Genomic DNA, 13,874 nt, shown 5'->3' on the forward strand with positions numbered 1-13,874 from the left:
GGACCTTGGGGCATAAAGGTTGGGCGCCGAGACATGGAGATGTCACCCAACAACATGAGTCATATGTGATATGATTAGCAAAAGTTGCTTACCGATCTACCTTGTTTGCTAGCGGTGATGCTAAAGCTCACTAGTAGACTTGTTAGTTGTGGATCCTGAATCACTAAGTATCAATAGAGGGATATTGAGTTTAATGTGATTTGCTCTATCATGGATATGTTTGTCTTAGTGTATTTTGCATTACTTTTGTTGTAGATTAAATGGCACCTAGCAACACCACACCGTTTGCTTTGCGTTCGGTCCTTGAGAAGGACAAGTTGAATGGAACAAACTACTTGGATTGGATCCGTAACCTGAGAATTGTTCTCAGGACCGATAAAAAGGAAGATGTTCTAGACACCCCACTACCACCAGTACCTGCTGATGATGCATCTGCTGCCGTTAAGGCTGCTTACAAGAAGGCATTTGATGCTAATCTTGAGGTAAGCTGCCTTATGCTTGCTTGCATGGAACCCGAGCTGCAGATGCAGTTCAAAACAAATCATGAGGCACACGATATGATCGTGGTGCTCAAGGACATGTTCCAGACACAGGCTAGGACTGAAAGGTTCAATGTGTCCAAAGCCTTTCTGGAGTGCAAGCTAGCAGAACGCGCAGCAATAGGACCACATGTAATCAAGATGGTTGGTTACACTCAGCGATTGGAGAAGCTGGGCTTCCCAATGGGCAAAGAGTTGGCCACTGGCTTCATTCTTTCATCTCTTCCGCCTAGCTATGGGAACTTCATCTCGAACTACCATATGCATGGGACGGAGAAGGGTCTGAATGAACTGTGTGGTATGCTCAAGACAACAGAGGTAGACATTAAGAAAAGCGCTAGTACCAGCCATGTGATGGCTGTACAGAACAAGCCTACCTTCAAGAAGAAGGGCAATTCTTGGAAGAAGAAGGGTAAGGCCGGAGTGTCCAAGCCAAACCCAGCGCCCAAGGCTAAAGCTGGACTTGCTCCAGATAAAGAGTGCTTTTATTGTCACGAACTTGGTCACTGGAAGAGAAACTGCAAGCAGTACCTAGCTTCGTTGAAGAATGGCGGAAGTAAGAGTACTTCTACCTCAGGTACGCTTATTGTTAATGTTATAGACAACATTTTTCTCGCTGATACAATTATTAATTTTTGGGTATTTGATACCAGATTGGTTGCTCATATTTGCAATTCGATGCAGGGAATGATAAGAAGTAGAAGCATGGAAAGAGGAGAAGTTGATTTCCGCGTGGGCAATAATGCAAGAGTTGCTGCATTGACCGTCGGGACAATGCAACTCCACCTCCTGTCAGGATTTATTATGGAGTTGAATAATTGTTATTTCGTTCCTAGTTTAAGTCGAAACATTTTGTCTCCTTCATGCTTGATGAAGGATGGTTATTCATTTGCGAGTGAAAACAATGGTTGTGTGATCTCTAAGAATGATATGTTTATGGCTTTTGCACCCATTGTGAATGGATTGTTTGTTTTAAATCTTGATGGTTCACCTGTCTGTAACGTAAGTGCTAAAAGGCCTCGGCCTAATGATTTGAGTCCTACCTACTTGTGGCATTATTGTTTGGGTCATATAAGTGAAAAGCGCATGAAGAAGCTCTATTCTGATGGACTTCTAACTTCGTTTGATTTTGAATCATACGAGACATGTGAGGCTTGCTTGCTAGGCATGATGACCAAGACGCCTTTCACAGGATTTCCTGAGAGAGCAGTAGACTTGTTGGAACTCGTACATAGTGATGTATGCGGACCAATGAGCACGACGGCTAGTGGAGGATTCCAATACTTCATAACTTTCACTGATGATTTTAGTAGATTTGGCTATGTCTACTTGATGAGGCACAAGTCTGAAACCTTTGAAAAGTTCAAGGAATTTCAGAATGAAGTTGAAAATCAGCGTGGCAAGAAAATTAAGGCCTTACGATCTGATCGTGGAGGCGAGTATTTGAGCCATGAGTTTAGCAATCATCTAAAGAGTTGCGGAATTGTTCCACAACTTACGCCGCCTGGAACACCTCAGAGAAACGGTGTGTCCGAGCGACGTAATCGAACTTTGTTAGACATGGTTCGATCAATGATGAGCAAGTCGGACCTACTGTTGTCATTTTGGGGATACGCTCTAGAAACAGCAGCTTTCACACTTAATAGGGTACCATCTAAATCCGTAGTTGAGACACCATATGAGATGTGGACTGGTAAGGTTCCCAGTTTGTCTTTTCTAAAGATTTGGGGATGTGAAGTGTTTGTCAAGCGACTTCAGTCGGACAAGATCACACCCAAGTCAAATAAGTGCATTTGCGTGGGATATCCAAAGGAAACCTTAGGATATTATTTCTACAACCGGTTAGAGGGCGAAGTGTTTGTCGCTCAGAACGGGGTTTTCCTAGAGAAAGAGTTTCTCAAAGGAGAAAAGAGTAAAAAGACAGTGCATCTTGAAGAAGTTCAAGATGAGCCGATTGGGCAAGAATCAATGAGTGATGCTAACATAGCAAAACAAGTTGGGATACCCATGGCAAGAGAAGCACCGCCACAACCACGAAGGTCGGCAAGGCTTCACGAAATGCGGGAAATATTATTGTTGGACAATGATGAGCCTGCGACATATGCAGAAGTAATGATGGACCCAGACTCCGAAAAATGGCAGAGTGCCATGCAATCCGAAATAGAGTCCATGGGAGACAATCAGGTTTGGACCTTGGTTGACCCACCTGATGGTGTTAAAGCCATGGAGTGCAAGTGGATCTATAAGAAGAAAAATGACATGGATGGAAATTTTCACATCTATAAAGCACGACTTGTCGCAAAAGGTTTTCGACAAGTTCAAGGAGTTGACTACGACGAGACCTTCTCACCCGTAGTGATGCTTAAGTCCATTCGGATTATTCTAGCTATAGCTGCATATTTCGATTATGAGATATGGCAGATGGATGTCAAGATAGCTTTCCTGAATGGAAACCTAACTGAGGACGTGTATATGATACAGCCCGAGGGTTTTGTCGATCCGAAAAATGCTGGAAATGTATGCAAGCTTCAGAGATCCATTTATGGATTGAATCAAGCATCTAGGAGTTGGAACATTCGTTTTGATGAAGTGGTCAAAGGGTTTGACTTCACCAAGAACGAAGAAGAGTCTTGTGTTTACAAGAAGGTTAGTGGGAGCTCTGTAGTATTTCTAATCTTATATGTGGATGACATATTACTGATTGGAAATAACATTCCTATGCTTGAGTCCGTAAAGACTTCACTGAAAAATAGTTTTTCGATGAAGGACTTAGGGGAAGCGGCATATATTCTGAGCATTAAGATCTATAGAGATAGATCGAGAAGGCTTATAGGTTTAAGCCAAGATACTTACATTGACAAAGTGTTGAAGAGGTTCAGCATGGAAGAGGCAAAGAAAGGGTTCTTGCCTATGTCACATGGCATACATCTCAGCAAGACTCAGTGTCCTTCGACTGCTGATGAGCGGGATCGCATGAGTAGAGTGCCATATGCCTCGGCTATTGGATCTATCATGTATGCAATGATAAGTACTCACCCAGATGTTTCATATGCGCTAAGTATGACAAGCAGGCACCAATCTGATCCAGGTGAGAGTCATTGGACAGCGGTGAAAAACATTCTTAAGTACTTGAGAAGGACTAAAGATATGTTCCTCATCTATGGAGGTGAGGAGGAGCTCGTTGTAACAGGTTACACCGATGCTAGTTTCCAAACCGACAGAGATGATTCAAAGTCACAATCAGGATTTGTGTTCACGCTGAATGGTGGTGCTGTTAGTTGGAAGAGTTCCAAGCAGGAGACGGTGGCCGATTCTACGACAGAAGCCGAGTACATCGCGGCTTCGGAAGCCGCGAAAGAAGGTGTTTGGATAAGGAATTTCCTCATTGAGCTTGGTGTGTTCCCGAATGCGTCCAACCCATTGAATCTCTACTGTGATAATAATGGGGCAATTGCACAAGCAAAGGAGCCAAGGAACCACCAGAAGAACAAACACGTAATGCGGTGATTTCATCTCATTCGAGACTTCGTTAATCGGGGTGAGATCAAGATATGCAAAATACACACGGATCTGAACATTTCTGATCCGTTGACAAAACCACTCCCGCAGGCTAAGCATGATGCGCATGTAAGAGCTATGGGTATTAGGTACCTTCTAGATTGACTCTAGTGCAAGTGGGAGACTGTTGGAGGTATTCCCTAGAGGCAATCATAGAGATGATGATATTCCATTTGTATCCATGATTTATATATTGTGTTCATTGAATATCCATTAAAGGCTACTTGAATTGATTTGCAATTATGTGAATTGTATGTGAAACTCTTTACTTGTATGGTTATTCTAAAGTTGTCCCTAGTCGGAGTTCATGTGAGGATACACATGAATATTAGACTAGCACATGTATTAGTTGATGACTATGTTTCACAAGTCATGGACATGGAGATGTTGAACTAATAATGTGGACACATGTGGAGACATGTGCTGGGACTGACCCAACACGAGAAGTAGTTCTCTCTTTAAACAACATATACGCTTTGTCCTTAGACCTGAGATTGTCGCATGTATTCTAGATGTGGATCGACCTACTTAGGGGCTATCAAACGCTACGCCGTAACAGGGTAGTTATAAAGGTAGCTTTCGGGTTTGTCAAGAAGCATGCTATGAGACATGGTCAATCAAGATGGGATTTGCCCCTCTCTGATTGAGAGTGATATCTCTGGGCCCCTCGAGTGATCGGATCCGAAAATGCATGGCCATGCTACGTACGGTTAAGAGTTAACCTACAAAGGGATTCCGAATCACAGGATCGAGAAAGAGCGGTCGGCTTGAAGCTAGACAAAATATCGTGAGGCAAAAGGAATAGCATGTATATTATGTTGTGATGGTTCGTCTGATATGATCTTCGTGTGCGTATAGGAGTTGGCACGTCTTGCTAGAGGCCGCTACCGACTATTGGGCCGAGTAGGAGTACTCGGGCCATGTCTATACGTATCCGAACCCATAGGGTCACACACTTAAGGGGCTGGAAGCCCAATTCGGATCTGATCCAAGTTGGATTAGGTTTAGAAGTACTAATGGGCCTCGGACCCAGAGGCCCGTCAGGAACCTCTATAAATAGAGGGGTGGGGGCGCCCTAGGGTTAACACCTTTTTGGCGAAACACACCTGCCGCGCCTCCCACACCCTCGCCTTTTTGCAACTCGCGGATCTAGCAGTTCGGCTTGCGACGCTTCCTCCCTGCACGTGTGGATACCTTGGAGGTGTTGCGCCTGTAGCACTTGGACGAGCCACCGACGAGCCGCCGACGAGCCACGACGAGCTGCGGTACCGGAGGCAATCTTGCTGCACGTGGACGAGCTGCTGAGGAGCTGCTGGATGTGATCGACTACGTACGACTACGTTGATCGACTATGTACGACTACGTGATCGTCTTCACTGCATCGACGCATATCTACATCTTCCGCACCAGTAGTACGTCGAGTGGTAATCCCATGATCCTTATACGACAGTTCTTCCTGGTTATACGCGGTAGAATTTTGAATTGCGCTAGTGTAGCCTACCTCGTATCCCAACACAAATATCGTGAGGCAAAGGGAATAGCATGTATATAATGTTGTGATGGTTCGTCTGATATGATCTTCGTGTGCATATAGCAGTTGGCACGTCTTGCTAGAGGCCGCTACCGACTATTGGGCCGAGTAGGAGTACTCGGGCCATGTCTATATGTATCCGAACCCATAGGGTCACACACTTAAGGGGCCGGAAGCCCAATTCGGATGTGATCCGAGTTGGATTAGGTTTAGAAGTACTAATGGGCCTTGAACCCAGAGGCCCGTTAGAAACCTCTATAAATAGAGGGGTGGGGGCGCCCTAGGGTTTACACCTTTTTGGCGAAACACATCTTCCGCGCCTCCCACGCCCTCGCCTGTTGCAACTCACAGATCTAGTAGTCCGGCTTGCGACGCTTCCTCCCTGCACATGTGGATACCTTGGAGGTGTTGCTGTTGGAGGTATGCCCTAGAGGCAATCATAGAGATGATGATATTCCATTTGTATCCATGATTTGTATGTTGTGTTCATTGAATATCCATTGAAGGCTACTTGAATTGATTTGCAATTATGTGAATTGTATGTGAAACTCTTTACTTGTATGGTTATTCTAAAGTTGTCCCTAGTCGGAGTTCATGTGAGGACACACATGAATATTAGACTAGCACATGTATTAGTTGATGACTATGTTTCACAAGTCATAGACATGGAGATGTTGAACTAATAATGTGGACACATGTGGAGACATGTGCTAGGACTGACCCAACATGAGAAGTAGTTCTCTCTTTAAACAACATATATGCTTTGTCCTTAGACCTGAGATTGTCGCATGTATTCTAGATGTGGATCGACCTACTTAGGGGCTATCAAACGCTACGCCGTAACAGGGTAGTAATAAAGGTAGCTTTCGGGTTTGTCAAGACGCATGCTATGAGACATGGTCAATCAAGATGGGATTTGCCCCTCTCTAACTGAGAGTGATATCTCTGGGCCCCTCGAGTGATCGGATCCGAAAATACATGGCCATGCTACGTACGGTTAAGAGTTAAGCTATAAAGGGATTCCGGATCACAGGATCGAGAAAGAGCGGTCGGCTTGAAGCTAGACCAAATATCGTGAGGCAAAGGGAATAGCATGTATATTATGTTGTGATGGTTCGTCTGATATGATCTTCGTGTGCGTATAGGAGTTGGCACGTCTTGCTAGAGGCCGCTACCGACTATTGGGCCGAGTAGGAGTACTCGGGCCATGTCTATACGTATCCGAACCCATAGGGTCACACACTTAAGGGGCTGGAAGCCCAATTCGGATCTGATCCGAGTTGGATTAGGTTTAGAAGTACTAATGGGCCTCGGACCCAGAGGCCCATCAGGAACCTCTATAAATAGAGGGGTGGGGGTGCCCTAGGGTTTACACCTTTTGGCAAAACACATCTGCCGCGCCTCCCACGCCCTCGCCTGTTGCAACTCGCGGATCTAGCAGTCCGGCTTGCGACGCTTCCTACCTGCATGTGTGGATACCTTGGAGGTGTTGCGCCTGCAGCACTTGGATGAGCCGCCGACGAGCCACGACGAGCCGCGGCACCGGAGGCGATCTTGCTGCACGTGGACGAGCTGCTGAGGAGCTGCTGGACGTGATCGACTACGTACGACTACGTTGATCGACTACGTACGACTACGTGATCGTCTTCACTGCATCGACGCATATCTACATCTTCCGCACCAGTAGTGCGTCGAGTGGTAATCCCGTGATCCTTATACGGCAGTTCTTCCTGGTTTTACGCGGTAGAAATTTTGATTTGCGCTAGTGTAGCCTACCTCGTATCCCAACAGTTGCTCCTGCAGCACTTGGATGAGCCGCCGACGAGCCACGACGAGCCGCTGACGAGCCACGATGAGCCGCGGCACGAGGGTGATCTTGCTGCACATGGACAAGCTGCTGAGGAGCTGCTGGACGTCGACGTGATCGACTATGTACGACTATGTTGATCGACTTCGCTGCATTGACGCGAATCTACATCTTCCGCACCAGTAGTGCGTCGAGTGGTAATCCCGTGATCCTTATACGGCAGTTTTCCTGGTTTACGTGGTAGAAATTTTGATTTGCGCTAGTGTAGCCTACCTCGTATCCCAACAATTCCACCACTCGGGCTAACCTGCATGAGCTGGCGCATAAGCCATCATGCGAATCGGATTACTGTTAGAGTCGATTCCTGTTTGGACTCCACAACACAACCACTAGTTATCAGGCTGCCCTATCCAGAACACAATCTAATACGGATATGATTGAGGACCTCGACTACTACATGGAATTGGACGAGGAGACAACTTTATTAGGTCCGCAGCAGGGTCTAGTGATCACATCAACTCCCCAAGGTAGATTTGTCTACTGGCCCAATATGAAGCCACCCACTCTTGCTAGAAACAATGATTCACGCCTCATCACCTACCTCGACACTCTCCCGTACCAGGAGGGAGCTCCTCTATCACCTATCTACGAGGAAGGCAGCACCATGGAGGTCATCACCTCAAGCTTGGGAAGCTATTCCCCAGAACGAGAACTCTTCGCTCTCATTACTGAGCAAGAGGACGAAGAAGAAGAGCAATGGGATAGAAACCCACGACATGAGCATCATCCAGATGATGTCTCGCAGGATGAACTCATTGCCAACGTTGTCAGAGAAGACATCGAAGCTCAAAGAACTCGACACAAGCAAGGAACGCCACAAGAGCAGAGCTTCGCTGCCACTTGCAGCGGACTTACCAATCCAAAACCTGGATAACACCTTTGAAGCAGTTCAAATGTGTCACCATCGTACTCCCCTAGCTATCGTCATGTCTATTGATCTCATCACCAGCGCAATGCCTTAGAACAAGTACATTAGACAGTTGGCTCAACTAGCGAAACTCGCATACAAGCAACTCGATCAATAGAATCCGATATAGTCAGTCCAACGTTCCCCAACCTAGTATAGTCAATATAGCAGCAGCCATAGAGGCCCTCTGTCCAGACCAAGCTAAGCTAGAGCAGAGGGTAGTCGGGCAGGAACCACAGGAGGCTGTGGCTACCGTGGGGCTAACCAAGAGCCTGAACGTCCAGTAAAAGACCTCCGCAAAAAAATCAACGCTAGCCGTGACACCTGTACCATCATAGACGGGTGGCACCGTGAGCGTGAGCAAGAAGTCGAACACCCAGGAGATGATACTAACAGGTTCCCACAGTCTTCTGATGTCTGAAGAGGACAACTCTGCCCGAAAAGTTCAAACCTGCGGGTATCACCAAGTACGATGGCAAGTAGGACCCAGTCCAATGGCTCCGGTGCTACTTGCTGTTAGTACAAGCAGCTAAGGAAAATGATGACACCAAAGTCATCTACTTCCCCATCTGCATGGAGGCGGCGCCACTCACATGGCTCGAATCATTGGACAAGAACTCCATCGAGTCATGGAAAGACCTCAAGGTGGCATTCACCAACAACTACGCAGGGGCAATCCAGCATCCTGATAACAGGATCAAATTGTCCTAGGTCAAACAACAAGAAGGCGAGACCCTGCTTTCAATGTTTAGACCCTGCAACCTACCAAGGGTGTACCCAAAGTAGTGTTTTATGCGTAGGGCTTGCCGAAGACCAGAAACTCAAAGGTGAACTCGAACACACGATTTAGACAGGTTCAGGCCGCTTATGTCGCGTAACACCCTACGTCCTATGTGTTGGTTGGATTGTATTGATTGAAGTTGTTGGGAGGGGGTCCCTGCCTTGCCTTATATTAGCAGGGGCAAGCCCACATGTATTCAAGGGTATGCAACTGAATATCCATTATTTTTGCAAATTTTTTTTGTATATATAGTGTATCCTATGTATATGCATAAAAAAAAGAAATTCAATCCACACAAAACAAAAGCCCACCTAGAGTCTTGGACCGCTCCTCCTCCCCACTTCCCTGCGCTGGCACAACAGCCCAATTGGCCCAGTTGGCGAACTCCCTCCTCTCGACCACTCTTGTTCAGTCCTCCTCTCCCTGGCTCATTCCTCAATCAATTCCACTGTAACCCTAATGGGCAACAGCTCCAGGCCAATAGCGGCGGGGAGGCAGCGAGCCGGCGGTGGTCGGTGAGCGGGCGAGGGCGAAGGCATGGTGCCACAGCGGCACCCTTGGCGTAGGCTCGTGCACCACGGCCCGTGCGCAGCGCCACAGTAGCGGGTAGATGGCCGGCGCCCGGCAGAAAGTCAGGGAGCACAAGCATTCAAGCCCAGGACTGCAGCAAGATACAGGTGAGCATTTTTTATTGTCTGTAAAATTGGAAAATTGGGAATTGGAATTGGGATTGCGTAGAAAATTGGGACTGCAGGCTGAGGCATTTCTTCAAGGGAGTTAGGGGGATCCCTGCAGTCTTGAGAGAATATTGCATCACTAACCCATCAAACCAAGTATGTACCCGTGGCCTGCAGCCCCCGAGTACTAATTTTGGCATCTATCACCTTGCTGACTAGTCTTCTATTTGCAGGATGAACTTAACTTGTATGTCTCCAACCCTCCTCCACCTGGTGCTAACATCACACCTAGTATACAGTCCCTTGTGGCTATACCGAAGGCGATCGAGAAGGAGGAGGACAGAGAGAAGGAGAAGGAGGATTCGCCGGACTGGTCCTCCTTCAATAGCTTTGAGTTAGAGGCTATTGAAAAGTATGTTGTCAATCCCCGTCAATCTGACAAGGCGGTGTCATCTTCTAGGACATCCAAGCATGAAGCAAAGGATGTTCTAGAAGTCAGGTCGGTGCCTCCCCCCCTGAAGAGGGTGCGCACCATCGCCATCAAGTGGGCAGCGAAGAAATCGTCGGCCGATGATGTCCCACCTCTAGTAATTTCATTTGACTGAGTACCCGTAAGTTGCTTGCTTTATCACCACTCTTAACTTTGATTCTGTCATGGCCATCTTGCAGGTAGTCAAGGTGGAGATGGAGGCAGAAGAAACGACTACAGTAGTCATGCAGCAGAGGCTGCCGACTATAAAAGAAGTCCTACCGTCGAGTACTCAACAGGAGGAGACAACAGCTAAGGCTGATGAGGATCCAACTATGATCTGACAAGCCACGCCAGAGAGGCCGTCACCTATCATCAAGGCACTGCGTCTGGGAACCGAGCCCTCTATCAAGATAAAGAGGTCCATGAAGTAAGTATCCAAGTACTAATTTTAACTTGATGTCACCGGGTAGTGTGTTGTGACACTTGTCTTGTTTTAGGAAATCCACAAGCGTGGAAACTGGGGGTCAGAGTTTGAAGTCTAGGGCTGATGGCAGTAGCTGCCCAGCCTAGGAAATCATCGAGGAGTACAAAGTTCCACCGCCGGAGGATCAACCCACGCCTGAAATTGCTCCAAATGCGATATCCCTTGTCATGACTCTTATGCACAATGTGTTGACATCGCTTAACATGTCTACAGTGTTAGCCCCCGTGCTACCAGAGGTCGAGCCCATCGTGGAGAGTACTTCCACAGTGGTGATGGAGTTGTTGGCTCTCATGGTGAACCGAGAAGCCTAGCTAGAGCCAGAGGCCGAGGTTGAGCCAGAAGTTGAGGTGGAGGTGGTGGCCACTAGTGAAGTCGAGGCTACACTTGCAGCCCCCGAGCTAGAGGCTGATGTGGAGGCTTCTAGGGCACTGCACATGTTGGCAGTTGTCCCGCCGTCCGAGGCGGGGCCATCTTCTAGTCATGGGGTGACCACGTCCTTGCCTTCAAAGGCTGGTCCAGCGACTAGCCAGGTGCTGGTCCCTCTCGGTACCTCGGATGTTGAGGAGCACGATGAGACCTAGATTGCTACGGGGGTGGATCTCGAGAAGATCTACTTGATTGCTGACCCTTTAGCTACCATTGAGATGGAAGCTACGGTCATGGAAATGCATCACCGTGTAGCCAAATTTACGGAGGTAAGTCTCACTTCTACCTAAGTCATTGTCTTTGAAATTATTACCCGGTGCTTACATGAGTACTTTACTCCGTTTTGCAGATACTGATGCAGCGCTCCCGCGAGAAGTCAAAATATATCCAAGGGTATGGGGACATCATCATGCGGGCCGAGGTGCTAGAGCAGAAACTAGCCGAAGAGCAGCAGTACTCCTCCCAGCTACTGATGAAGTATGACGCCCAAGCCACCAAGTACTAGAATGCCATGCAGAAAGTCGCGGAGGAGAAAGACCACCTGCAGAAGCTCAACAAAGGGTTGAGAAATCAATGTGAAGGTGAGTTGTCACCTCCTACTGGTTACCGAGTACTTTTTGCCCTTGGTGATGCTAATTTGCACCTTTGCTTTTGTTCTTGCAGAGCTCACCAAAGAGAACAATGATCTCCAGGGTCACACTATGGATTGGTAGAACTCATACTACCGAGTCACAGATGAGTACGACAAGTTGATCGCGAGGTACAAGACCCTGGAGCAAAAGCTCGAGAAAGAGAAGAAGCTGCGCATCAACAGAGAAGTCGAACTTGTAGATCTAATGACGAAACTCTGAGCATAGGAGGATGAGTTGGCAGCGACCAAACTCGCTCTGAAAGAGCTATTGGAAGCTGCTCAACCCGTTGCCGATATGGTAGAGCCCCAGGAAGAAGGTGTGGAGCCCTACCCCTTGGCAAAAATACTCAAGGAAGTACCTGGGAAGATCACCGGCTACATCCAGAAGACGATAGAGTTGGTCTCCAAGTTGCTGGCGATGGCAAAGTCTTTCTACCCGTAAGCCAACTTGGCTCCTGTGGTAGAAGGCATCACCGAGGACTGCTCTGATGAGCAGTTTCAACAGTATCTAGAGGGGATGGCTCCTATTGCCAAGGAAGTGGCCCATTAGATAGACCTTGAGTAGCTGTAATGTGAAAACATTAAGTTATTGTAATATGAACAAGTCATGAATATGAATTGTAATTTATTTGAAGTCTTTTTGCAATTTTTACTTGCTTGTCAACTTGTTTAAATCTTTTCGGTTTAGTGCATCCCGTGAACTACCCTGATGTTTGCTCGTGTGGTAGTCGTGAGTGTCTGCGCACAAGGCTACTCATGCGAGCCTCTTCAGATACACTGTGTAGAGTACCTTTTAGGATGTAACTCCCTTTTGTGGAGTGCCAGTACTCAAGTATCTAGGTAGTCAAACTCTCAAGGCGAGTAGACTCTTTAGGATTTCATCATCTAGAGCCTACCTTTGCAACCTCTCTGGGTTGTTTGGGTGTTATGCTCCGAAGACCTGGAACTGCAAATTTGTTTTATCACAAGCTATGACTAGATGGACCTGTCTAGGTAAGAACTCGTGTAGTATACATAACTCCCAGTTTGCTTGACGACTTCTTTTTGCAAAGACCGTCGATTAACAGATTTGCCCAAGGAGCTGATAAGCTCAGTATTTTTGTGTGTATGCTTGCCTTTGCAAGTTGCTTGTTTGTCTAACGAGTTAAATAAATTGAAAGATGTGTGCAGACTTCTGAATACAAGCCATGAGTGGGCAGAGACCAGTCTTTTGTGCAAAAAATAACTCTGCTTTATTGAATTGTAATTATACAACTGAGGCCGATGGCCAATTTACATGAGTATGTAAACTATGGGTAGAATTGACACAAGTGTTCAATGTTCCACGAGTTATCAACTTCTTCACCAGTGAGAGTTTGGAGCCAATATGACCCAGGTCCAGTGACCATGGAGACAATGAAAGGACCCTCCCAAGGTGAGTTTAGCTTGTGCAACCCCTTGGTGTCTTGAATATGCTTGAGAACTATGTCGCCTGAGTTGAACGAACGTTCTTTGACATTGCGATCATGATAGCAGCGAATTCCTTCAAGGTATCTTGTTGACGGGATGAGTGCTGCACATCAAGCTTCTTCGATACTGTCTAATTAGAAGCCTTGTTTTTTTGACCGCACCCTTCTCGTACTGCTCGACTACTGGAGATTTCCAGATGATGTCGACGGGGAGGACACCCTTTGATCTGTAGACAAAGAAGTAAGGTGAGTACCCTGTGGGCTTGCACAGCTATGTGTGAAACCCCCAAAGGACATTGGGTAGCTCTTTGATCCACTTGCCACCTTTGGTGTTTTCAATGTCGTGTAGTCTTTTCTTGAGAGCTTCCAATACCATCCTGTTGGCACGCTCAACCTAGCCATTGGCTAGCGGATGTCGCGATCGCTGAAATTCAAGCCTAGGTCTGTGATAATGCAATTGGGGAAGCCGTAGCGATGGACGATTTCGTCGAGGAAGTCAAGTACTCTATCTGCCTTGGGACAGGTTACTGGTTTCACCTTGATCCACTTGGTG

This window comes from Setaria italica, chromosome I (genome assembly GCF_000263155.2).
Source record: "Setaria italica strain Yugu1 chromosome I, Setaria_italica_v2.0, whole genome shotgun sequence".
Taxonomy (NCBI): domain Eukaryota; kingdom Viridiplantae; phylum Streptophyta; class Magnoliopsida; order Poales; family Poaceae; genus Setaria; species Setaria italica.